General features: G+C 42.9%; 1 protein-coding gene across 1 annotated transcript in view; it reads left to right on the plus strand.

The window, feature by feature from the left end:
• Positions 1 to 27,791, plus strand: part of SLC35F3 (solute carrier family 35 member F3) — a 404,451-nt gene that overhangs the window by 181,016 nt on the left and 195,644 nt on the right. The gene's annotated exons all lie outside the window — the stretch shown is intronic.

Here is a 27,791-nt window from a genome sequence, read left to right on the forward strand (position 1 = left end):
TGTCTCTGTGCCCCATCTATAGAGGGAGCACCTGGACTCAGGGAAGTTAAGAGATAGCAAAGTGTCAGAGCTGGAATTTGAACCAGAGTCTACACACACACACACACACACACACACACACGCACACGCACATTATTTGTTTTTTCTCACTGCATGCTACCTAATACAAGTAGCCTCCCTCATCTGGAGGAGAAGTTATGGAACCTGAACTAAGATAATGGCTGTGGGAATTAAGAGGAGAAGGTAGAAGTGATAAGACCTGGTGACTGGATTTGAAGTAAAGGAGAAGGAATCCAGGATGATTCCCAAAGTTTGGGCTTGTCTGACTGGGAAATGGTGGTACAATTTACAAACATAGGCCATGACAGAAAACACAGGTGTGGTGGAGATAATAATTTTGTATATATAAAAGAGATGAAGAGACATGTCAGTGTCTTGCACATTCAAGACACTTGCCAAGTGAAGGTGATGTGATGGTGGTGGTAGTGATGGTGTTATAGGGTGATGATGGAGGTGGTGATTGTGTTGGTGGTGGTGGCAGTTCAGATGGTGATGGTAATGATGGTGTTATAGGGTGAAGATGGAGGTGGTGACTGTGTTTGTGGTGGTGATAGCAGTGCAGATGGTGGTGGTAGTGATGGTGTTATATGGTGATGATGGAGGTGGTGACTGTGTTTGTGTTGGTGGATGGCAGTGCAGATGGTAGTGGTAGTGATGGTGTTATAGGGTGATAATGGAGGTGGTGACTGTGTTTGTGATGGTGATAGCAGTGCAGATGGTGGTGGTAGTGATGGTTTTATAGGGTGATGATGGAGGTGGTGATTGTGTTCGTGGTGGTGGCAGTTCAGACGGTGGTGGTACTGATGGTGTTATAGGGTGATGATGGAGGTGGTGACTGTGTTTGTGGTGGTGATAGCAGTGCAGATGGTGGTGGTAGTGACGGTGTTACAGGGTGATGATGGAGGTGGTGACTGTGTTTGTGTTGGTGATAGCAGTGCAGATGGTGGTGGTAGTGATGGTGGTACCTGCATTGAAGTAACAGCAATAGGAGTGGCAATACATTGTTGTTTTCACCATAGTCCTTTCCTATATTCCACATGTTCTGGTACAGAGGGAAATAGTTTTGCTAGAAAAGGCAGAAATCATATCATACCCACAATGATACAGGTCTAAGTCTGTTATTGGCATGCTGAAACTTAAACTACCATAGTTTACTTAGCAGTGGTTTCTGGGGAGCAACAAAGTACAGATAGAATAATATTTGGAATGATAATGTTTGGTTCTTCTTAAGACGAACTTTTAGATACCTTAAAAAAAGATTTTGCCGGCCGGGCACTGTGGCTCACGCCTGTAATTCCAGTACTTTGGGAGGTTAAGGTAGGCAAATCACGAGGTCACGAGATCGAGACCATCCTGGTAAACATGATGAAACCCTATCTCTACTAACAATACAAAAATTAGTTGGGCATGGTGACAGAGTGAGACTCTGTTTAAAAAAAAAAAAGATTTTGCCAACATGTACTGCATCTTAGTCAAAGAGCAATACAAGAGAACACAGAGTTGCATTCTCTTCCAACACAGCCACCTTCCAAAGCAATCTATCTTCTCTCAGTGTGACACACCCTGCACGATGAGGTTGAATAGCTACTGGATGACTGAAGGATCTAGTGGAGAAGAATGAAAGATTGTGGAAAGCAAAATGAAAACATTCTACACCTTTGAGTGGATGTGAGTTTGATATTGCAAGATTGCTTTAGAAATATTTGCTAAGTTCACAGCACAGAGCATTGTATAATTCTGTTAACAGTTAAGGAATAGGCTTGGAGTATCAATGAGCCTTAAATAACAATTGAATAAATAACAATAGAATCCACATCTTACTTTATATTAAACGTGGCAGTAGTGGACATTAACAACCAAGGTGTTCTGAATGATTGGGTGTTGCGAATCTTAATTCTTAATCAAGTAAATATAAATTGAGGTTTGTGGTACTTATTAAACATGACAGCTAAATTAACACTCAAAACAAGAGGAAGAAACGAAATGAAAATGAAATTGTGAATACCATTATCATCACGATTCCACCCTCACTTTCTCCAATCTTACCTTTGAGACAGGATTCTGAATGAAACCTTTGTGGAAAGAACCAGGCTCTATCTGGTATTTTAATTATTTCTCCAACATCTGCCAAGACACAGTCCCTCAGCGTCTGCCACAATATTTCCAATAACAGTTGTAACTATATTATTATTTAGATGCACCTATATCGACCTCTCTTAATGTCTATATGTTGATCTTCATGTGGTAGTTTTGAGTGAAACTCACTGAAAAAGCAGAGAGGTAGCCAAGAAGCTGGTGTTGCCTTGTGGACAGATAATCAAAAAAGTGTGATGAGCATTCTCCCTTAGAATTCCTGGGAGATTTTGTTCAATGTATTTATTTCCCATGGAAATGTTTAAGTCTGTTTGTGGTTATCATCAATCTAAACGGTCCTGGAACAAGTTGGCGATCAAACTTGGAAATAAATAGATTAAAAGCGTGGATACACATATGCACATTAATACTTTGAGGGAGGGAGACTAAAAGGAAGAGAGGGACAGAGAGACCCTTTCTGTCTATACCTAAGCCAACAAGCTCAAACATGGCCTCCCCATGGAGCAAAAAAATGAGTGCCTCATGCGGGAGTACGCTTTTGTTTCCACAGAGCATGTTACTTCTTCCAGAAAGGGCGATGCCGGGATGGGGCAGGAATCCTAGCTAGGCTACTTTGTTATTCATGCCTCGATTGCATATACACAGTGTTTTCCGGAGCTCTTTTTGGTGGTGATCCACCTCATCAGCCCCCTCACCCATCACTCTTCATTTTACCAGCCACACCTCAACCACTTGGGGCTTTTTCCAGTCCCTGGAACACAAGCCCCTTCCTACCAGATGGCCTCCTCCCATACCTTTCCCTCTGCTTGGAATGCTTTCAGTTTAACCTTCCTATTTCAAATTAGCTAACTCCTCCTTGCCCTTCAAGTCTCAGAAAGGTGACCCTGTGCCACAAAAGCAGGTTGGGTGCCCTGCAGTATGGACTCACCACTCACTACAGTCACTGGTTATTCATTAAGTGTAATAGTTGGGTCTGTCTTCCTTTATATACATAAGCTCCGCGAGGGCAGAGAGCCTCCCTTTCTCACTCAGTCAGTATTTTTATTCAACAAATACTTCCAGTTGACTATAGTTATAAAAGAAACATGGCACCATGTTTTTGCCCAGATACTCCTGAAAACTGGAAAAAGGTGGAGATAATAACAGAACCAACACCTGGCTGATATCATTGTCATACCCATGTTGTTCCCCTTATGTCTGTAGTTCCTCCACTATTAATACAAGTTAAATTAATCTGGGAAGTTAAGAAACATGTTTTGTTCTTAGTATAGTTACTCTGAGTGTATACAGGATTGTCGTGAGGATTAAATAAGAAAGCATACACTTGAAATGGTTCTTGGCTCACAGTAAGTGTTTAATAAATGTTGGTTATTTTCCTGAGCCCAGAAGAACACTTACAGCACTTTTCTAGACCTTTCTGTACCCAAGAATTCCAAGACATGATGGGGGTTGAAAGCACCGTGTAAACATTTTGGAAACAAATCATGTACATTTTTCTTGACACATTCTTAGGACAGAAACTATATTGGAATGGCCCCGGGTCAAATAGTGGCTAGGAGAGAAGCTAAACCAGAGATTCTTCATCCTTAGGAATCAATTAGCTAGCTGCAAAGTATTTCATTTTGCTGTAGCAAAATCAGGACAAACTTAAAATAGGCCACAGGCATGTTCTGCCTCCGATTCAAGACGCTGGAAGCACAGATTAGAGGATTTCCATTCCGCTCCATAGAGAGGACAATGTTCCTGACTCACACACCAGGTACCACTGCAGGAGCACGGGGCTGCCACAGCACACCTGACTGCCGAGGAAGTCACTGGATTTGGTTTATAGCTCTTCAGAAAGTATCACTACCTATGGTCACGTAGAAGGAATTTACTTTCCCCTTTCCATGTGGAGGAAAAGAGGAACTCCATATCTTTCATCCCCTGGGACCTCTTTAGGGAAGAGATGCTCTGTTTGATAAAAGCAAAAGCTTGAGTTTTAAACCCAGATCTGCCATTGCTCTCTTGAAACTTGAGAACAAGAGCTCAGGATGGATTCAGACCTGGATCAGGTTTGTTTGGAATGGGTTTTGGGGAGGGGTGTGTGTGTGTGTGTGTGTGTTTTATCCTGACTCCTTTGAAGAAGACAGAAAAGTGAGTTTGAGAAATGAGTCTTGAACCATCTGCTCAAGGAAAGAGACAGAAGTCCTTTTCCAGAAGAGCCCAGTCTTGTGCAAGATCTAACCTTTCAGTATCTGTGCTTTCTTAGCCTGTAAATTGCGAACATGATTTCTCCCTGTAGAGGGGAAAAGATGAATGAGTTAGTGCCTAAGCCTTGACATGTTTCATTGCCCAAGAGGTGAGAATCAAACTGGGATGAAAAGCATCAGAAACCCCAAATGTCATCCAAGCTGTGACTGCTGCCTGTGACGTAATAACTTCAGCTCTCCACGGCTCCCCTCTTGTTCCTTCTGCAATTACAAACCCACTAAACAAGCACAAGAGTCTAGCTGCCCAAGCAGCTGCCGGCTTTCCACGCGAAGTTTCCAAACCACAGCCGCTGAAGTTGGAACTTCTGAAAAAGCACTTGGCAGGAAACACACACAGATGGCTAACCAAGTTCATTATCCACTTGTAACTGAAATAGAAGCCAAACAAACAAGGGAGAAGTAAAAGTGAGCGGGGTAGAGCATGGGAAAATTTACTGCCATCGGTATTAATCTGCCTGTCCAATCAACATCATGCAAAGTTCAATGTCACTCTACACAGACATTCAAGTGCTTTGGGGAAAAAAAACATAAAATATGTGTATAAGATTAGATTCATTATAAAGAGATGGAAGTTGGTGAACAAGGCAAAAAAAGACAAATGCAACATTGTGGGCAAAATTTGGAACCCAGTCTTCTGATCTACCTGTGAGAAGAAGAGTGTGAGCAGCATGTTAAGGTGCAGCTGCCTGGCTATGAAAAGGTGACTAACAAATTTTCCTTGATTAGTACCCACCCCCACCCTCTCTCAGTGCTTCCCTGATGTTACTTTGGCAATTTCATTATTATTCATAAGAAAAATTCACTGCATCTGAGCATCTGCCTTCAATCACAACTACATCTGGCCTTCAAGGCCACCCTCAGAGGCCAAGGGTCCCAGGGTGGGTGGGTAAGGGTGAGGTGGCCAGGTCCATAGGCTGTGCATGAGCAAGCATTCTCCAAAACCCTGCCTGCTGGGTGATGGGGCCTCTGGGACAGCAAAGCATAAACCTCAAGCAACCTGGGTCTTGGCCACAGGTATGGCGCCACATGGGACATCCAATGCCACTGTAGCCAACTTCACATTTTGTGGAGGGCTGTATAGTAGTTCTTACAATGATTCAGATCTAAGCTGAAATAGTAGGCCCAGACCTCTAAGCAAGATCTTCCTATCAGGGGCAGGCTCTGCTTGCCCTACCCAATAGCTGTATCCTCTTCTTTGGTATCAGAAATACCTGTATGATTAGCCTGTATGATTGTTTCCAAATATTCATTGTCTCTTCTTGGGAAAGGATTATACTTCCCCATTCATCGACTCAGCTTGGCCGTAGACCTGTTCCAGCCGATGAAATGGGAGTGGAAATGATGGATGCCACTTCTGAGCAAAACCATTAATAGCCTGCAAGGAGTCCACCACATTCTTTGCCCTTGGCCGTGAGATTAGCGGCATTCCAAATAGAGAAGTTCCAGCAGCCTGGGTTTCAGAATGAGGCCCACATGGGGCAAGTCACCTGACCCACCACAAGTATATAGAGATGGGTGAAAATCAAAACTTGTTTGTGTTAGTCATTGAGATTTGGGAATCTGTTATTACCTTAGTGTAACCTTGCCTATTCCCCATAATTGGCATCGGGCACAGATGACATTGGCTTTGATTCTGGGAAGTGAGCAAAGAAGAAACCTTATCCTAGGCTGGAAGGATGGCAGCCCATGTTATGCAGTGGTGAAGGATTAGGTGAAATAGTCACCTACAATAACTTGGAAAGCAGATAATGTCACCAAGGAGTCTATAGCTTTAAGCAAAAATCTGGGAAAATATAATGTTCATAGCAAGATTTTGTTGCTCTGGGATATAGTTAGCAAGATATAAGAAAAAAACTATAAAGAAAGAAAAATCAGCCTTGTTGAAAGGGAATAGAGAATGTCTAGAAGTTCAGGGACCTGCATGATTAAAAGGTGAAAAGATAAAAGATTATACTGAGTAGGCCTTTCAAATGACAACAGCCAATTACAAGTCAACCTTGTGCTAAGAGTCCCATGAGTGGCATGGCTGTAATGCCTTTTCTTGAAACATCTGAATTCATTAAGATGACCTGTAGCAAATAGTGTCTTTCAGGTAAAATGGTACAAGACAAAGAGCTAAAGGTATAGTTGTACCAAGGATAGGCTCAAGATGCATTTGCCTAAATCTAGAAAGAGTGGTATGTCCCAAAAATGTAGATGTGGTTAATGGCCTATGGAGCTGACTTAAAACAAATTAGTACAAATATGATTTAATTTTATGGTAGTGATAATAACAAATGGCCCACCAGTTTGGATGAAAGCAGACTGTGCATTTGAGATTTAAAACAATCTTTGGGGCCGGGTGCAGTGGCTCATGCCTGTAATCCCAGCACTTTGGGAGGTCGAGGCAGGCGGATCACGGGGTCAGGTGTTTGAGACCAGCCTGGCCAACATGGTGAAACCTCGTCTCTACTAAAAATACAAATTTAGCTAGGCATGGTGGCGGGTGCTGTATTCCCAGCTACTCTGGAGGCTGAGGCAGGAGAATGGCGTGAACCTGGGAGGCAAAGTTTGCAGTCAGTCAAGATAGCGCCACTGCACTCCAGCCTGGGCGACAGAGCGAGACTCTGAAAAAAAAAAAAAAAAAGTCTTTGGGCTCCAACCCTCTATGGGTAGGAAGAAGGCCTTGAGAAATTGTGCTTCAGTTCCCATGAAAAGGAATATTTTCCAATGCTGTTTCTGATTTGTCCAAGGAGGATAACTATGGAAAGAAGGACCTCCCAGAGAAAGGAGTCAATGATCAAGATAAACAATTGACTGGGGAAGCTGCTCCCAAGACGTGAGACTAGGGCCTCATCAAAGAAGACCTTCTGTCCCCAGGGCAGGGGCTCTCCACACATCTGCTCAGTGGGACTTCAGAATTCCTGTGGGTCAATAGTTGTTCTGTATATCCAGTTCTTTCTCTTTCAGATGGGGTTTTGTTGCAGATATACTATTCCTATCCTGCAGGTACTCACCATTGCATATTGGGTTTGAGGAGTGGCTGGTAAGGGACAGCCTCCAAAGAAAGGGGAGCCATGTCTGCACCTCTTGCGGGATCCTACTAGGCACTGCTCAGAGACTCTCAGACTCTGAGCTGGACAGTAACTGAATGGAGCTATTGGGTTGTCTCTTTCCTGAAGGAAATGGAAGTGCTCTGTATATAGGAAGAGAAAAGAATATTTGTCATCAGAAAGGCAAACTGACTGTATTAATGTTCACAAAGCTCAGTTTCCCCTCCCTGGGGGAGGATTGTCCCCTGCCCCATTGCTATCAGGACTGGACAAGAGATTTACCCAGCTAATGAAACATAAATGGAGATGAGGCATGTTACTTCTGGGTAGAAGCTATAGAGACAGCTCATAGCTTATCCTGTTCCCTTTTCCTTCAACCACAAGATCAGCCACGTTCCAGTTAGAGATATTCTATTATCCTGGGTGTCAGAGCAAAGAAACTGTAGGGCAGAGCTACAGCCAACCCACAGCAGACATGCCCTGTGAGTGTGAGACAAGCCTTTGTTCTTGTGAGCCACTGAAATTTAAGACTACAGTTTATTATGGCTTATTCTGAAGGACATATTCCCAAAATTTGTTTGGGTGGCATTGTTCCCAGTCCAAGGTAGTTCACCATGATTGGTCTATGCCAGTGCTGGCAATCCCATTCTTCTCTGCCAGTCATTGGTCCAGAGTGGTCATGTGGCCCAGTTCTGGGCAACAAGCCAAGGATAAGTGTCTGCTGGGGACTTCTGGGAAGGATTTCTTCCATGATAAAAGAAAGAAAGAGCAATGCAAAAGAAGCTCCTTTGCCCTTCTGTCTTAGTCTACTCAGGCTGCCATGAGAAAAGATCACAGGCTGGGTGGTTTAAACAACACACCTTTATTTCTTCACTATTCTGGAGGCTGGAAGTCCAAGATCAAAGTGCCAGCAGGGTTGCCTTCTGGTGAGGCCTATCTCTTTGGACTGCAGACAGCACCTCCTTGCTGTATCCTCACATGGCGTTTCCTCCATGCACGCACAGAGCCAGCTCTAGTGTCTTCCTCTTTTTATAAGAACACTAGTGCTATTAGATAGGGCCCCATCTCTCTGACCTCACTTACTCTTAACCACCTTTTTGAATGCCCTTTCTTCAAATACAGTCACATTGAGAGTTAAGGCTTATACATATGAATTGTGGGGAGGGAGAGACAATTCAGTCCACAGCACCTGCCCCTTTACTTTCTCCTTGAAATGTTGTCATTTGAAGATACAATGTATGGAGCTATTGCAGCCAACAGGGTTCCATGAGGGGGAACTTTGCTGAGACACTGAGGACAGCCAAGTGGCAGAATGAAAAAGAACATTGGTCTTTGATAACATTATGGATCCACCAAACCAACCCTGGAGCTACTATCCTCCATCCTTCTTGTCTTTTATAAAATTGTTTAAGTCAGTTTTTAATAATCTCCATTGGCAATATTAACATGATAATGTTATGTAACAACCGAACTCAAAATCTCCGTGTCTTACAACAACAAAAACATTCGTAGTGCGTGGGTCTGCAGGTTGGCAGGTCTCTGCTGAACCGAGCTGAGCACCTCTGCAGCAGGCTACAGTCATCTGGACAGGGCTCTAGGCTGTGGTTTAGGCTTCAGGTGGTGCCACCTGCCTGCCAAAGTCCTGAGATCAAGAGCTCCCCACCCTGGGTATGTTCTTATGACAAACATGTCAATGGCCAAATAACCATTTTAATGGGTTGGAAAAGTATACTCCACCTGCAGTAGGGAAGGCACTGCAAAATTAAGTGACAAAAGGTGTGGCTGTATAACCCTGTAACAGAGGAGTGAAGAATTGGCACCAGTAATTTAATCTACCACTTCAGTTATTATAGTACCTACAGTGGAGAGCACCATGACTAGTTCAGTATCATGTGTATGACTACTAGATGAAGCACCCTAGAGCAGAAAGGACACAGACCTTCTATTTACATAGAGCTCGGTTCAAACCCAGCTCCCTGCATTTCTAACTACATGGCTTCAGTCGTGAATCTACATTCTCAGAGCCTTGGTTTCCTCAGCTATAAAACAAGTTTTACAAATCGAATGAGAAAGCATTAAAAGGCAGCTCGCAGAGGCCCTGGTAGGCAGGAGGTAAACAATAAATCTGTTTCTCTTCCATTCTTTTATTCATGGAAGCACTCAAAGTACACTTTATAGAAAAACATGGTTAGACTGACTGAGCAACTCCCTTTGTCTTCCCTCTATGTATTATTTGGAGAACTTGACTTGCTTATTTGGGCACTTACCTCATAGAGCTATTAGCAGTCAGCTATGTCTGTAATTCTTTATTTGTCTTCCAAGTATGAATACTGGGTAATGATAAGCATAAACCACCCAAGGAAAAAAAGCACTGCTTAAGTGCTAGTATTTACTGAAACAAGCCACAGAAATGGGTGTTACTCCCAATCTTCTATTAAAAATATAGTGACCAACCTTGTGCAACATAGCGAGACCCTGTTTCAAATGGAAGTGAGAGATATATATATATACACACACACACATATATATGTTTTTTGATTTTTTAAATATCTTTCTCTCATAGCCCACGTATAAATCTCCACAAGCAATTGCTATAGCCATTACCAGATGTCTGGACACAGTTGTCCTGATCATTGATGGACTTTATTTCAGGTGGCAGGTGGCCTGAGAGTGCCTCTTGCTCTGGAAGGGTTTGAAATGCCTGCCACCAGTCTCAGGGGGTGGAGTATCCTTGTGAAAGTCCTTCTGCTCTGACCACCCGGATAGGCAGCTCCACACACCGAGGCATTTTGTTTTGCAGAAGGGGAGCTGCTGTGGGCAGTCTCCTTTATGTGTACATTGCTTGCAGTAGGAGTGAGTCAAGCCACCAGTGGGTGGAGGCCAGGATCAGGAACTTTTCACATTGCCTAGGGGCTTGTGAAACAAAGTAACACTCCCTGCTACAGATTTCTTTCTTCATAGTTGTAGGGCAGGAAGGAATTTTAGAGAATGGCTAGGAACACAGAGGCCATTTCTAGAATGTTTGCTTTACAGCCTAGCCTGTAGGTTAAACGTGTGTCAAGTGGAGGTGAGAGTCTCAAAGAAGAAGTAAATGAAAGAAGGTGGAAGCAGGTGCATCCTAGAGCTATAAGCAGCTCATCTCCTCATGGTTGGAGAGAGGAAACCCCGGAGAAGCCACCTTGAATGTTTTTAGGAGTCTCCCTTTCCATCTCGTCACTGTTTCTCTCTGCGGCTGACCTTCCTTCTTACACATTGGCTCCTCCATATGGTTGCTAGCACCTTTATTTATCTATAGTGTGTATGTCATCATTCATTCTTCAATTCAATGAACACTTAGAGAGGGACTACTGTGTGCCAGGACTGTTCTAGGCAACAGGATGCAAAAGTGAGCTAGAACTGTCTGATCTCAAAGATGGTAGGGAGACGGGGAGGACAAAGAGGTGATGGCCACCAGAAGGAGTGGACCATGCTCTAGGTGCTCCAAAGAGGGCGCAGTGGATGCCACTTGGGCTCTGAAGTCAGGAGGATCTGGCCCACAGTAATAGGGATACCTTCTTAGAGAAAGAAGGAGGCGTTTGAGCTGGGCTTTGAAGATGGGTGTGGCGAGATGCCATGGCCAGGGGCACAGCTACCAGAAAATGTAGCACCTGTTTAGAGAACAGCAACTAGGTCTGGTTGGAAGGGCTATGGTATGACTAGGAAAGTGAAGGACAGAAGTCTGGACAGGTAAGATGGGCCCAGAAGCTCAAAGGCCCTGGAGCTCAAGCTAGAGAATTGAGAAGGTAGAGAAAAGGGAAGGTGTCTGATCAGAGGAAAGGTAGAATACTCCAGCATCAGTTTGTAGGTTGAATAAGGAGGGGGAAGATCACTTTCGATCCTATATTCCTTGCAAGAACTCTTGGATGTCTGGATAAGAGTTAGTGGCTGTGGAAATTAAAAAAAAGAGGATGACACTTAGAGACATTTTCAAGGTGAATTTCCTAGAATGTGTCAATTGATTGAAGATGGCAATGGTAACCACACCCAGTTCTCAAGTCAGCCGACAGGAGGCACTAACTGGAATGGCAGAGCCAAGAAGGGATGGTGTCCTGGGGCAGAAGCCATTAAGATTTTGGTTCAGGATAATATGTGTGGTTTTAGCACAGTGTCTTATACACAGTAGGTGTTCAATAAACATTTGCTGAATGAGTGGACGGATGGATAAAATTGTGTTTAAAATATATATACAATTAATGCACGAAGAAAACCATACCACACAGTAAATCTCTTTAGTAAGCAAAAGAATGCAAAACACAATAACCATATGCCATTTTTTTGACAAATAACACGATTAGAATTACAGTGCTAGCCAGGATGCTATGGAAGACAGTTTCATCCACAGCTGATGGGAATGTAAATTGAAAGGTTTTTAGCCAGATAGATCTTATACCCTCAGACACAATAATTCACTTCTAGCAACTTGTCCTCAGAAAATAATGCAAACTACGGAAAAATCTTTTGCTATAAAACAACACAAATTTTAAACAATCTAACCAGGATGTCGAGCAAGTCTGTTAAGGTGAATCCACATGATGGAATTGTGTGACTCCGTAAAACAAAATTTGAAAAGATGAGAAGACTCTTATTTTTGTAATTATGTGAAAAATCTGGTATAAGCTTTGTTAAGTTCATAGTGGTTATCTCTAGATGGTGAGATTTTAGAACATTGTTATAGGAAATGGGAAACAGAAACGTTTAAGATGGGAAATAAGTTAAATATTTGTTTTATAATCAGAGAAAGAAATCCATTGGGTTTTCTTGTAAGACAGTGAATTTAAATTTTGGAATCTAGCTCCTGATCTGTGTTCGTGTGGACTTGTCTGACTTTGCTGGTGAAAAGGCCCCTGTGTTTTTTGTTTTGTCTTGTTTTTTGAGACAGAGTTTCGTTCTTTTTGCCCAGGCTGGAGTACAATGGCGCAATCTCAGCTCACTGCAACCTCCACCTCCCAGGTTCAAGAGATTCTCCTGCCTCAGCCTCCCGAGTAGCTGGGATCAGAGATGTGCACCACCACACCCAGCTAATTTTTTGTATTTTTAGTAGAGACGGGGTTCACCATGCTGGCCAGACTGGTCTCGAACTCCTGACCTCAGGTGATCCATCCGCCTCGGCCTCCCAAAGTGCTTGGATTACAGGCGTGAGCCACTGTGCCTGGTCATCCTCTGTGCTTTCTGAAGACTCCGTGCTGAGGAGCCGGCAGCACAGTGGCCACATCGTGTGACCTGTGCTCCCTCTGCTGACTCCAGCCTGCAGTGACGATCCAGTCCCAAGCTGCTGGGTACCACATTCCAGGCTAGCAGAAAGAGCTTCCCCAGGACAGCGGCCTCAGAGCTCAGGCCTGGAGAAAGCTGAGAATCATGCTAAGGAAAGAAAATAAGACTTTTTTAAAAATAGGAGAAACAATGAGATGGGGCTTTCAGAACATAGCAAGATGTTTAGAATGAGGCTGTCCTTGTCCTTCTGTATCCTGTGTAGTCCCCGTCAGGATCCTGTGGGGAGACAAGCGCCTGAGAATAGCTCATCCTCCGAGTGGAGCAGCGTGAGATAAATGCAGGCCATGCTTTCTGCAGAACCTCAAATCTTTCTCATTCTTGCCATGGCTGTGCTGGTTAATTTGGTGCTTCGACCAGGTGTGGTGGCTCATGCCTATAAACCCAGCACTTTGGGAGGCAGAGGCAGGAGGATCACTTGAGCCCAGGAGTTCAAGACTAGCCTGGGCAGTAAGACATCATCTTTACAAAAAAATAAAAAGAAAAAAGAAAATAAAGGAGCCAGGTGTGGTGGTGCATGCCTGTGACCCCAGCTACTCAGGAGACTGAGGTAGGAAGATCACTCGAGCTTGGGAGGTCGAGGCTGCAGTGAGCCATGATCGCACCACTGCACTCCAGCATGGGTGATGGAGTGAGACCCTGTCTCAAACAAAACAAAAAAATCTGTGCTTAGACACATACTTTCCCTATAACAATGCACAGACCACCTTGCTGTCCTTTCCTCTCATGTGACTCATGTCAGAGTTTATCTTCTATCCCCTATTTCCAAAAGTAATCCCAAATCGTTATTGTCTTATATTGTATTTGGAAATTTTACCCAATCTTTTGTGAAGCTTATAATTCACACTCTTTTTTTTTTTTTTTTTTTTTTTGGAGACAGTCTTGCTCTGTCACCCAGGTTGGAGTGCAGTGCCGCGATCTCGGCTTACTGCAAGCTCCGCCTCCCGGGTTCTCGCCATTCTGCTGCCTCAGCCTCCATAGTAGCTGGGACTGCAGGCGCCCACCACCACACCTGGCTAATTTTTTTTTTTTTTTTTGTATTTTTAGTAGAGACAGGGTTTCACCACGTTAGCCAGGATGGTCTCGTCAATCTCCTGACCTCGTGATCCACCCTCCTCGGCCTCCCAAAGCACTGGTATTACAGGCATGAGCGAACACACCCGTCCTATAATTCACATTCTTAATGACTGGTTTCAGAAATAACTTTTACTTGAAGCTGAGCAGGGGGGCATATGCCTGGAGTCCCAGCTACTCAGGAGGCTGAGGTGAAAAGATTCCTGGAGCCCAGTAGTTTGAGACCAATGAGCCCAGGAGTTCGAGACCAGCCTGGGCAAAAGAGCAAAACCCCATCCCCCTTTTAAAAAAAGAAGAAGAAAAAGAAAAAAAGAAAAGAAATAACTATTAATGTATGTGCTGTGCTTAAAGTTTCTGACATAATCAAAAAACTCTTATGAGCCCCTGATAATTTCCACATTTGTCCTCTCCATCCAACCACAGACTAAATTGCCATAATCATCAAAATAAGCCCTTGGCCTTAGACCCGGGACATAAAAGAATCAGGATGGAGCCAGGAGAAACCTGGCAGTTGTCTGGAGATCCCTTAAGCATTTGTTTTTGTTTGCATTTCAGGAAAACTGTTTCATAAAGGAAGCTCTGAATATCCTCACTACAGGCTAATACTTATTTTCTCTTGATTTATGAGAAATTCAAAGAAGCTAGAGGAGGAAGAAGCTGCTAAATGTAAATGTAATGTTGAAGGTATAATTGGGATTTAAGATATTAAATTGTTTAATTATAGGCTGCCCTAAAATGAAGTCTTTCTTGTGTTCATAGATTTTAGTTCATGACCATTAAGATTTTGGTGACATGTAGGCAGGCATGGTGGCTCACTCTTGTAATCCCAGTACTTTGGGAGGACGAGGTGGGCAGATCACCTGAGGTCAGGAGTTCAAGACTAGCCTGATCAATATGATGAAATCCCATCTCTACTAAAAATACAAAAATTAACTGGGCATGATGGCATGCGCCTGTAATCCCAGCTACTCGGTAGGCTGAGGCAGGAGAATTGCTTGAACCCGGGAGGTGGAGGTTGCAGCAAGCTGAGATTGTGCCATTGTACTCCAGCCTAGCAACAAGAACAAAACTCCATCTCAAAAATAAAAAAAATAAGAAAAGATTTTGGTGACATGTAAGACATTTCTCAGCAAAGCGCAAAGACTTGGATACAAGTGTTCTCTTGCCTCCCTTAAGCAACGTGTGCTGATAAGGGTTTAACAATCAGCTCTCCAGGAGGAGACTAGGGCAAGAGGGACCTTGATTTGCAGCATTTGCCAATTCCGTAGTGTAAATGCTCCTACTACAGCTGATTTCAAACTACCAGTGTGACATCACTGACCGTGTTTGGAAGGAGATACACACAATAGTCTTAAGAGCCAGTATGAGTTGGCTCCAGCAAACCACTGCATGCCATTAATAGATTTCTACTGTTCTTTGGAAATTTATATCATGGTATTTATTGCTGATGAGAAGATAAAGAGTTTTTGCTTAAGTTTGGGAAAGGAAAACAAAATTGAAAAATATGCACTGAAATTGTTATGAAAAGCTTGCAATTCTTGAGTTTTTGTTGTTCTTGCTGTTTTTTAAAGATTGCTGGTTTGGTCCTTCAAATGTGAATAAAGGGAAGAAAATAAAACTACATTTCTAATATGGCTGATTTGTTTTTAATTATAAACTGACATATTTATGAAAGGTTCTATTTTAATGGAGGACTATTAGTTTGAAGAAAGAATTGCAGAATACTGTGTGATAGTTAAGGGATTTGTGAGTCATGACTAATCTGTTTTTCCTGTGCTCCACTTGTGTTCATGTACACTTAAATATGAAAAGAATGTCTTTGTTTGCTGAGAATTGAGATTTAATTCTTTTAATGTGTTTTTAAAGGTCATTTTAGCTCAGAAGAAGAAATTTTAAACCTAGCAAAAGTTTAGGTTGGAATGAGGAGGGATTTCCCCTTTCTTGGACATTTGGGGAAGAGTTGGAAACAGGCATTTTTCATTGTGCAGACACAAGATGGCGCTCAAGGACTGTAATTTAAGTATGGCTTCCTTTATTTCAAAACAGTATTTGGAAATGGGTCATTTTGAGATGCGGCATGTATTTGAGATGCGGCGTGCATTTTGCCACATGTTGGTGGGTTTTTTGTTTGTTTGTTGTGGCTGTCGTTTATAAAGAGACAGAGCTTTAAGGAGATCGGCTATTGAGTTGATATTAAAACATGGTAGAAAGGTATCCATATGGCCTATAAAATAAAACGGGTCAACATGATGAGGTCCTCTGGCTCTGCCTGTGGTGTTTTGGGTTTCTGTTCCTCCAAGGAAGCGCATTCATCTTGCCTGTACTTGCCTGTGGCTGCCAAAGTGTTCAGGTAGGTTTCTGCCCCGGTAAGGAAGTATCTAAGAATCTCCTGGAAGAAGCTGGACGTGCAAGTTTTCTCTGCCTTTTGAGGGACCTCATAGTTCACTTTCCAACTACTCATCGACACCTTTTACTCTTTAGTATTGGTGCCCTTTTTACTCCTGGCTGCCCACACATCTGCCCATGCGTGGACTTGTGGGGGTTTGGAATCTGTGGTTTTAATTTGCGTCCTTTGTCCTCTGGTCCCTCCCTTGTATGAACATTCCACTGCCTTGTCTACCCTCTGCTTTCCTTTTGGCCTCTTCTCTGGGCTTAGGACCACCCACTCTTGGAATCCAAATGGTGAGGAATAAAGTAAACCTAAGATCTACTCACTACCCCCACTTAACATGTTCAACTTTTTATTTTGAAATACTTTCAGACTTAGAGAAAAGTTGCAAAAATAGTAAAAGAATTTCCATATCCACTTGGATTCTCAAATGTTAACATTTGCTTTATTCTCTCTTCTGAACCATTTGAGAACAAGTCATGGGTATAATGGTCCTTTTCCATCACCTTGAAATATCTCAGTGTGTATTTTATAAAATCAAGGGCATTTTATTACATAACCATTGTAAACCAAGAAGTATCTGAGACATAGCTCAATCAGTTTTGAGGTTTATTTTGCCAGGGTTGAAGATGCACCTGGGAAAAAGGAACACGAAACCGCAGGAATAATCTGTGATCCGTGCTTTTGACAAAAAGGGTCTGGGAACTTCAATAATTACGGGGAAAGGGTGAGCAGTAGGGGAAAGAGGAAGAAAGGAAAGGGGGAGATGGTAGATAAAAGGGGCAAGCAGTTGCATTCTTTCGAGTCTTTGATCAGCGTTCACTGAGTCCACATTTCATGTGTGAAAGGAGGGCGTAGAGGAATAGTCAATTATGTATTTGTCTCATGCTCAGTAAATCTACACTTTACATAAAGTCAATATAAAGTAGCTACCTGTGGAGACATCTGGCCTCAGTCTGTAGCTATCTGCTTAGGAGCAAAAGGATAAGTAATTCCTTCCAAAAGATTCATGAGCTCTGTGTCAGGAACTGGGGTCAAAGAGACCAAATATTAGAACAAAAGACACACCTATGGCCCCTATAGCTCAGGAACTTCAAGGGCTTTAGAAGCGGTGTGCCAAGACTCAGTCAGGGGAAAAGACCAAATAATATTTCTTATTAAATCACAAGACCACCGGGCTATGTTATTATCATTATTTATTTTGGTACTCACATTGTCCCAAATTTAGCAGTAGAGTCACCCTCCCTCCCACCTCCCATTATTTATTTATTTATTTATTTATTTATTTATTTATTTATTTTGAGACAGAGTTTTGCTCTGTTGCCCAGGCTGGAGTGCAGTGGTACAATCTCGGCTCACTGCAACCTCCGTCTCCCAGGTTCAAGCAATTCTCCTGCCTCAGCCTCCCAACTAGCTGGGATTACAGACACACGCCACCATGCCTGGCTCATTTCTTTGTGTTTTTAGTGCAGACAGGATTTCACCATATTGGTCAGGCTGGTCATGAACTCCTGACCTCAAGTGATCCACCCGCCTTGGCCTCCCAAAGTGCTGGGATTACAAGCGTGAGCCACCACTCCCGGCCTAGAGCCCCTTTTAAGCTGGGGGTTTTGTCCTTTTTACATATTCCCATCATTCTTTGAGCAATGATTTACTTTTCAGTGCAATAAGATGTCCTAGGCTTATTTTGTACTATCTCAACCCCAGCCCTGAAATCAGCCATGTCTCCAAGGAGCCGTGGTTTATCTTATGGAGGATGGTCTTTAGAAACAGAGATCTAGTGACTAATGGAATTACCCCAAGGTAGATTGCTTTTTTCTTACCTATCTTTATTCTTGTCACCAAAAGCAAACCAAATTCAGTAAGAGAAAGTTAATATTTTTACCTTAGAGTATCTACGTAACCCAAGCTGCAGAATTTCTGGTGCTTCAAAAAGCAGGGACTAAGTATCTCTTTGTTGGACCTACCTCTGCTGACACTCAGAATGACTCTCAGCTCTGAGTGCTATATTCAGGTGTTGACCCTAAACAGCTCTGATTTGAAGGGTTTCATGCAACATTCACCCTAATACAATATACAACAGGCCGGGCGCAGTGGCTTATGCCTGTAATCCCAGCACTTTGGGAGGCCGAGGTGGGCAGATCACCTGAGGTCAGAGTTTCCAGACCAGCCTGGGCAACATGGTGAAATCCCGTCTCTACTAAAAACACAAAAATTAGCCGGGTGTGGTGGCACACCCTTGTAATCCCAGCTACTTGGGAGGCTGAGGCATGAGAAACACTTGAACCTGGGAGACGGAGGTTGCAATGAGCCGAGATCGCACCATTGCACTCCCACCTGGGTGAGAGAGTGGGACTTGTAATCCCAGAACTTTGGGAGGCCGAGGCTGGTGGATCACGAGGTCAGGAGATAGAGACCATCCTGGCTAACATGGTGAAACCCCGTCTCTACTAAAAATACAAAAAATTAGCTGGGCGTGGTGGTGGGCATCTGTAGTCCCAGCTACATGGTGTGAACCCAGGAGGCGGAGCTTGCAATGAGCCGAGATCGCGCCACTGCACTCCAGCCTGGGTGACAGAGCGAGACTCCGTTTCAAAAAAAAAAAAAAAAATGACAACAACAAAACATAGTTTATACATAAATATGTAACCACAATAAACTGTGAGATACACAGAATGAGCTCTAACTAACCTTAAAGGCCAGAGCTAATTTCATTATGCCAGGATGTGATAAAACATGGGATATCCAGACTCAATTGGGATTGCTAGTTAGCACTGTGCTTTGTTTTAATTTAAAAAATCTAGACTTCCAGAAGACAAAAATAATAGCAATGCCAAGATACTGCTTCCTGTGTCATTATGCAAAAACTTAAATCCATTGTGGACGCTAAGTAACTGAAATAGCATCCTGACTCCGTGTTACCCGGATCTGTTGTTGTTGTGATGCACTTTTATCCCACTTTTCCACAGACATCAGGCAGGAACTGGGAACAAGCATTTTGTATGAAGAATCTGTATCATCGGATTTCCAGCTCCACTGACACATGACCCCCATCCCTAACTTTTTACCCTTTAATGATCCTTTCAAATTCAGGGGTCAGCAGACTTTGGCTGGAAGTTCAACTTTGTGCCAAGGCCTGTTTGCATATCACTGGCAGGCTATGAATGGGTTTTGCAGTTTTAGAGGATTGTAGAAGAAAGAGGAGGAGAGAGAGGAGAGGAAAAGGAGGAAGAGGGAAGAGTGACAGTGACCAGATATGGCTTACAAAGGCTCAAACATTTATTCTGTGACCCTTTATAGAAAATATTGGTCAATCCTGGCTCTATGTGATTCACTTAGCTGTCATGTCAGGTAAGCAGCAGCAGAATTCTTGTTTCCGTTTTTAAAATGAGGAAACTGAGGCTCAGGGAGGTGAAATGACCTGTACAAGGGCACACGCTGATATTCAGAAGAACTAGAACTAGAAACAACTCTCCTGACTTAAAAAGTTCCATTTAGTCTATTCATTTGCTTCTCCTTTAGTGAGAAATGAGCAAATTAATTTTTTCTTTTTCTTTTTCTTATTTCTTTTTTTTTTTTTTAAATACCTCTTGCACTATCTGAATATTCTCAGAGTAAGGTACTAAAACTGAAGCTAAGTTGGAGTGAATGATCTAAATCGTTCTGTATTAGCTGGCTTTGCTGCAGAGGGCAGATCAAGAGAGCTGGCAGGAACCCATCAGACCTCTTGAAGTTTCTGCTCAGACAAGGCACGTGTTAGATCCCTGTACATCAATCAGCACCTCCCGTGACTGAGCTCTTTCCATAAGAGTAGCAGAAACCACATGGCAGGGGTGGGGTGTGTAAGGATAAGAGAAGAGGAGTGAATACTTGTGAGCCATCATGCCGCCTGCCACACACACACAAATGCTTTGCTGCCTGCGCCTTTGCACACTAGCCTGCACCTTTTCCACAACCCTATAGGGCCTCTCAATTCATGATGATTTTTTTTTTTTTTTCTGAAAGCATTCAAACAAAAATCTCTTAACTGCCACAATGTCATGAAGACATCAGGGATGAACAAGCCAAATAAACCATGAAAAATCTGACTCGTGGCAGAGCTAATTCCCAATTGTAGCTAATTTGTTATTAAAAAGTTTAAAATAACATGACGGGTCCGCAGTTTGATAGACGTTTCCCATTCATAACGATAGCATCACAAAAGCTTCCGATGCTGAGAAGCGAGTCCTTTCTCGGTCATATGATGAGCTGAAAGGAAAACGAAGCTCTGTTCCTTCCTTTGTGAGCGCTTCATCTAATTTAATATTAGATCATTGCTCCCATGCACCCCGATAGAAATAATCCTCTTCTACATGCTTATATTAGATACTTAACTATTGCACTCTGTTTTATATGAGCCAGCTAGTATTAGGGGTGGGGAAATGAACAGGATAGTCAAAACAGCTAAAAGTAACAGATGAGAAGCTGAAAATAGCATAGTTGCCTATTATATAACAAATAGATTTCCATCACGCAGCAATATGCACTATTTTCTTTTCTGCGCACACACACTCAATTGACAGCCTCTAACATTTTTCTCCCATGGTTTAGCCTATTTTTGGTGTGCTGCCATTGTCAGAGCACCAGCCCTGCACTGAGAAGGCCTTGCCAAGTAGAAGCCCCTCTGTGGCTTCATGGCACCTTCCACTGTGCTGGTGGGTGCATGGGGAGCTGGAGGTGCAGGCTGCAGAAGGGAGAGTTGATGCTTTGCCTCCCAGAACTTGGAAAACACTGGAATTCCATGTTTCCAGCAGTGGGCAAGGGGACCACTCCCAGAATGACATTAGGTGACCTCTCTGTGTTTCTTAGAGATAAAATTGAGGCATCTCAAATGGCATAATTTTACTCAGCTTACATTCTTATCACTACTGAATTGAAGTTGGGGTTTCCATTTTGTATGGAATGAAAATAAGTGTGAAGTATCTTTTTAAGTTAAAGTATTGGGAGTCAGTACTGACAGTGCTATAATAGAAACTGCAGGAATTTTTGTTGTTCTGGGAATGATAGTAATAATAGCATATCAGCTAGCATTTGCTGGGCATCTGTTGTAATTCAGAAACTGTGCTCAGCATGTCCATATATACATTTGAATCCTTTGAGAACTCCAGTTCCTCTGAGCCTCTAATGCACGTTGCATTCTTTCCCCTTTGAGTGCCCAGTACGGCCAAGCATTCAAGTTCAAGGCACAAAGCTGTTGTTGCCAGAAGTAACCAAGTTACTGTGCGCATCTGGGGCCATAATTACACAAAAGTACAAAAGATCACACCTGGCTTGACATTCGTTTTTAGCCTCATTTTGAGCATCAAGAGCATGAAGCTCAAGACAGCCCTTGGTCTCCTTCTTCTCAGCCAAGGAGGGGCAGTTGGACCTGCCTACATGAGTCACTGCCATGCTCTGCAGGCCACCTCACTGCCGGACACTCCAGTCTGTTTGCAGTTCTGCACTCAGTCCTTCTTAAAATTCTGATCAACTTTATTTACGATTGGGGGATCTTTTAAGCATTCTCTAAATCTAGCATTTGCTAAATCTAATCAATTTTCACTAATGCCTTAACTTTTTTTTTTATGTGTCTTAGTATAATTTTCAAGCATTTGGTCTCTTTTGGATTCAAGCATGGGATGCTGCATATTTAAAAATCTTAGGAACAAACGTTTGAGTTTTAACCATTGTTCGCAACTCTTCAAAAAAAAAAAAAAGCCCATGATAATTTTTTTTCTGAGTTCTCGTCATTTGATTTTTATCAATTTGAAGATGAAAAATTACTTTCTTAATGCAGAGTAAATGTAATATATTTTAGAAGAAAGACCTGGAAATGTCAGATGCTTAGGAAAGCTGAATAGTAATGAAAACCCTTAATAATTAAAGTAGCTTAATATTGACTTTAACATTATCCCTACAGTAATTAAGAATTCTGCAGGTTAATCAAAAGCATTCATGTGTTGTAATGACATATCTGAAAACCTTGGCATCTGACCAGGCATTCTCCTTCTTCTTTTATAAATCTGTATTTTCCACAACATGCTCACCAGAGGTGAGAGGTAGTGTTTCAATACATAGATAAATAGCTATACCAATATTCTAGTAATGACTCTGGAAAATGACTCCAAATGGCATCATATTGGGGGCATTTTTTTAAAAATTTGCTTTAAGTTCCAGGATACATGTGCAGAATGTGCAGTTTTGTTACATAGGTATACATGTGCCGTGGTGGTTTGCTGCACCTATCAACCCGTCATCTAGGTTTTAAGCCCTGCATGCATTAGGCATTTGCCCTAATGCTCTCCCTCCCCTTGTCCCCCATGGCCTGACAGGCCTCGGTATGTGTTGTTCCCCTCCCTGTGTCCGTGCGTTCTCATTGTTCAACTCCCACTTATGAGAACATGTGGTATTTGGTTTTCTGTTCCTGTGTTAGTCTGCTAATAATGATGGCTTGCAGCTTCATCATCCATGTCCCTGCAAAGAACATGATCTCATTCTTTTTTATGGATGTATGGTATTCCATGGTGTATACATGCCACATTTTCTTTATGCAGTCTATCATTGATAGGCATTTGGGTTGGTTCCAAGCCTTTGCTCTTGTAAATAGTGCTGCAATAAATATGCATATGCTTGTATCTTTATATTAGAATGATTTATAATCCTTTGGGTATATACCCAGTAATGGGATTGCTGGGTCAAATGGTATTTCTTGTTCTAGATCCTTGAGGAATTGCCACGCTCTCTTCCACAGTGGTTGAACTAATTTACACTCCCACCAACAGTGTAAAAGTGTTTCTATTTCTCCACAGCCTCTCCAGCATCTACTGTTTCTTGATTTTTTAATAATCACCATTCTGACTGGGGTGAGATGGTATCTCATTGTAGTTTTCATTTGCTTTTCTCTAATGACCAGTGATGATGAGCTTTTTTTCATGTTTGTTGACCGCATAAATGTCTTCTTTTGAGAAGTGTCTGTTCATATCCTCTGCCCACTTTCTGATGGGATTGTTTGTTTTTCTCTTGTAAATTTGTTGAAGCATTTTTATAGTGCATGGTAGCACAAATAATATTGTGCATTTGGGGCCATAGCCAGTGTTAAGCATGTTTTGTTTTGTTTTTTGAGACACAGTCTCACTCTATCACCCAGGCTGGAGTGCAGTGGTGTAATCATAGCTCACTACAGCCTCGACCTCCCAGGCTTAAGTGATCCTCCCACTTCAGTCTCCCGAGTAGCTGGGACTACAGGCGTGTGCCACCATGCCTGGTTAATTTTTTTTTTTTTTTTCGTATTTTTAGTAGAGACAGGGAACTCCTGGGCTCAAACAAACTGCCTGCCTCAGCCTTCCAAAGTGCTGGGATTACAGGTATGAACCACCATGCCCAGCCGAGCATTGATTTCTAATTCAACACTTCTTGTAATGATATTCCCTTTATCTGTGAAGAGGAATTTTTTAAAAATCAAGCTGATGTGAGAAAAGAATCTGAAAGCCCATCTTCAGGCCTGTAGCTCTGGGGACAAAGGGCCCTGGTGAGTAGTTCTAACGGCTGTGATTTAAGACAGCATTTGTTCTGGAAGAGTCAGTTCTTCATTTACTCGCCTTGGTGATTTAAGTTAGCCAAGCAACCAGCTCAGTCCCCATAATGCTTACTCCTGTGAGGTTGATATTTCAGACACATTCTCTGAAGGCAGCCATCTGTGAGTTTGATAATGTCGCAGGAAACAGAGCCAGAAGCAAAGATACGGTATCAGAGAGGATATGGAGTTTTACCGCTGAGTCTTCAGTGTTCATTTTACCAACAACTCTGAACTCTTACCGGATATCAGCCAGAGACAAATGATATAGTGTCAATGAGCGAGAAACCACCCAAAGATCAGTGGTTTACTAGCCAGTTCCCAAATGCTTTCTAGGTAACTCGGTCCTGTTAAGTGGGACAGTAAAGGAGAGCATTTTGTCCAAGACTCAGAATTCACAATTATTCATCAAATGCCTTCTAATCAGTATTCCTGCTAAGCTTCACCCACAGCTCATATTTGTACACATTCAAAGGTAAATAGAGAAGATTTAGGGAGAAACTGTCAAATCTGACTTCCTTCTTCCTCTTCCTCCACCCACCCAAGATCATTTTCTTCCCCTAGGGGCTGAAATAAATTATTATCATTTAGCACCATATATGTACTGAAAACAGAGATAAGGAAAACAGAGATGAGGGAGAATTCTAGGGAAAGAATGAAGCTAAAGAAACTGAATGCCAGCTGGGCACAGTGGCTCATGCCTGTAATCCCAGTGCTTTGGGAGGCTGTGGTGGGAGGGTTACTTGAGGCCAGGAGTTCAGGATCAGCCTGGGCAACATAGCAAGACCCCATCTCTACAAAAAAAAAGTTTAAAAAATTATCTGAGCATGGTACTGCATACCTGTAGTCCCAGCTGCTCAGGAAGCTGACGTGGGAGGATCACTTGAGCCTAGTAGTTTGGGGTTGCAGGGAGCTATGAGCAACAGAGCAAGACTCCATCTCTTTAAAAACAAAAGAGAAATTGTGAATTCCAAGATTCACAATTCTGATGATGGAGACTCTGTGTCTATGTGTACATGTATGTGTCCATGCATACATTCCACACACTTGTGCTTTCTCAGCTTTCTTTTGGTTTGTAAGTGATCACCTGGTGATCATCAAGGTGGCAGTGCCTCGTGCCAGATTCTAGGCATTGTGTTTTATAGCCTATTCATTCTACTGAAATTTGAATAGGGGAATGTCTCAGAGAATAATCCAGTGTGGCTCCTTTGTGTCACCATCCTATCCCACCTCATATCTCGGACACAGTGTCAAGTGATGATTTCAAGCATTGGTTTCTAATCCAACACTTCTTGCAATGATATTCCCTTTATCTGTGAAGAGGAATTTTTTAAAATCAAGCTGATGTAAGAAAAGAATCTGAAAGTCCATCTTCAGGCCTGCAGCTCTGGGGACAAAGGGCCCTGGTGAGTAGTTTTAACAGCAGTGATTCAAGACGGCATTTGTTCTGGAAGAGTCAGTTCTGCCCAGTTTAGATCTTCACACCTGAGCCAGTCACTCACGTCCCTTCTCGCTACTTCAAATTATCCTGCTCGTATCAGCCAAATTGCCCAGTTCACATTGATACAACAAACGACCCCCCAAATCTCAACAATTAACAACATAAGCTTGTTTCTCACTTAAGCTCCGTGTCTATTTAGAGTGGGCTTCCTCCCTGCGCCACATCCAGGACCCGGGCTAAGGGAGCATCCCCTGTCACATTTCAATGTCCAAAGCAAATCACGTGGCTGCTCTGGAGTTCACGTACTCAAGTGTACTCCTCCCCCAGGGGGCGCGCTAGGTCCATAGCTACACCCGCCGTCAGTGGCGCCAGAAGTATAGCCCACGCCAGGCAGGGCCGGCTAATATTTGAGCAGCCAGACAGTCCGCACATTCCTCCAGCTGTTCCCAGCTCCTGACCGCTCTGGGCTTGTGCTGACTGCCCTGTCCCTAACCCAGTCTCTGCTTCTCAATCCCCCTTCTAGAATGCCAACAAAGTTATTTTCCTAAAGAACATCTCTCTGATCATGGTGGCCCTTCAGATAAATTTTTCATCCTCTGCACTGTGCACATATTACAGTCAAAATTATTTGGCACGGCACTCCCAGCCTTCTCGGCTCCAGCATATACCTGCCCCTCCATTTTCATCTTGCACCACAACCCTCGGACCCCTCGTCCCTAGTAACTCAGAGCCACTTAGCGCTGCTGGGCCAGGAGCGTGCAATGTGTGATGAAGAACAGTCTCGGGAGTTCTGTGCTTCCGCGCGCTAGGTCTGCGATCCTGAGCTAGGATCTCCTCCACTCGGGTCACACTGTTGACTCTAAAGACACTCAAGTCCCTGGTGAATGGGGTTTTTAATAGTACCCGGTTCTTGAGTTGTGATGGTAGTAAATGACTGGCTGTGTGAAAAAGTTTATGTCCATTCTTTATGCTCAATAAATAGGACCTATTGTTTTCTGCGGCTGGGACTGTTTCCTAACTGCATCTTTCAGTTTCCCACATCTCTACCCAAGCCACTCCCTCCTCCTTGAAGCCTTCTCTCCCCATCAGCCAAATCCAGCTCATCTCTACCTATTAAAGCCTACTCATCTTTTTGTTTTAACCAAAGTTTTAATTGAAATAGTTGTAAATTAATATGTTGTTATAAGAGGTAACACAGAGAAATCTCAGGTACCCTTACCCAGTTTCCACCAGTGGTAACATCTTGCAAAACTGTAGTACCATGTGACAACCAGGATATTGACATTGATACAATCCACTGATCTGCCCCAGTTTTACGTGTGTGTGTGTGTGTGTATTTGGTTTTACATGATTTTATCACCTATATAAGTTTATGTATCCATCACTACAGTCAAGCCCACACAGGTCCATGACCGCAGGCTCCCTCTTGCCCTTTCGTAAGTGCACCCATCTTCCTCCTACCACATCACCCCTTTCTCCAACCGCTGGAAGCCACCAACGTGCTCTCCATTTCCATAATGTTTTCTCTTTCTTTCTTCCTTCCTTCCTTCCTTCCTTCCTTCCTTCCTTCTTTTTTGATACAGAGTCTTGCTCTGTCACCCAGGCTGGAGTGGAGTACAGAAACACAATCATAACTCACTGCAGCCTTGAACTCCTTAACTCAAGCGATTTTCCCATCTCAGCCTCCCAAATAGCTGGGACTACAGGCACGTGCCACTGTGATGGGCTACTTTTTTTTTTTTTTTTTTTTTTTTTGTCGAGGTGGGGTCTCACTATGTTGCTCAACCTGTTCTCAAACTCCTGACCTCAAGCAATCCTCCTACCTCTGCCTCCCAAAGCACTGGAATTATAGGCATGAGCCACCCCACCCAAGCCTTCTTTGATTTTTCATTTCAGAAATGCTATATAAGTAAAATCCTACAACATGCAAATTTCTGGGCTTGGCTTTCTTCACTCAGCATAATTCCCTGGAGAATCATCCATTTCGTGTGTATCAGTAATTTATTCCTTTTTATTGCTGCCTACTCATCTTTTAAGGTCCTTTATGATACCTACTTGAATACTTGATGCCCCCAACTGGAATAATCAATTTTTCTGTGCTCACTTACCAGTCTTTAATAACTCTCTGTGATTCACAGCTATTTAATAACCAGGTTTCATATTTGCATAACTCTTCAGGACTTATGAAGTACTCTTGCATTCATTATTTTATCTCATCTTATGTAAATGTCTGTCTCATGTCATTGCACCTATTTTGATAAAATAGACATGTACCCCCTCCCTCCCAGTTGGGGGCATCAAGTTCAAAGCCTCTCACATCGTGTGCTGCCAGGAACTGCTGCATGGGTGAGATCGTTTTGTACAGAAAGCCATCTCCTGGGTGTGATTCAAGCCAACTAAATAATGCTGTCATTCAACTCAGCTTAAGGGGCAGATGTTCCTGGCTCTAGGTAAAATAGAAATTGTAGAACAAGAAGTGCTTTTTTAATGTAAGAGAATGTCATAATAGACTGATTTAAAAGCCTCCTTTGGGGAATGATAACTAAGGTAT

This window comes from Theropithecus gelada, chromosome 1 (genome assembly GCF_003255815.1).
Source record: "Theropithecus gelada isolate Dixy chromosome 1, Tgel_1.0, whole genome shotgun sequence".
NCBI lineage: Eukaryota > Metazoa > Chordata > Mammalia > Primates > Cercopithecidae > Theropithecus > Theropithecus gelada.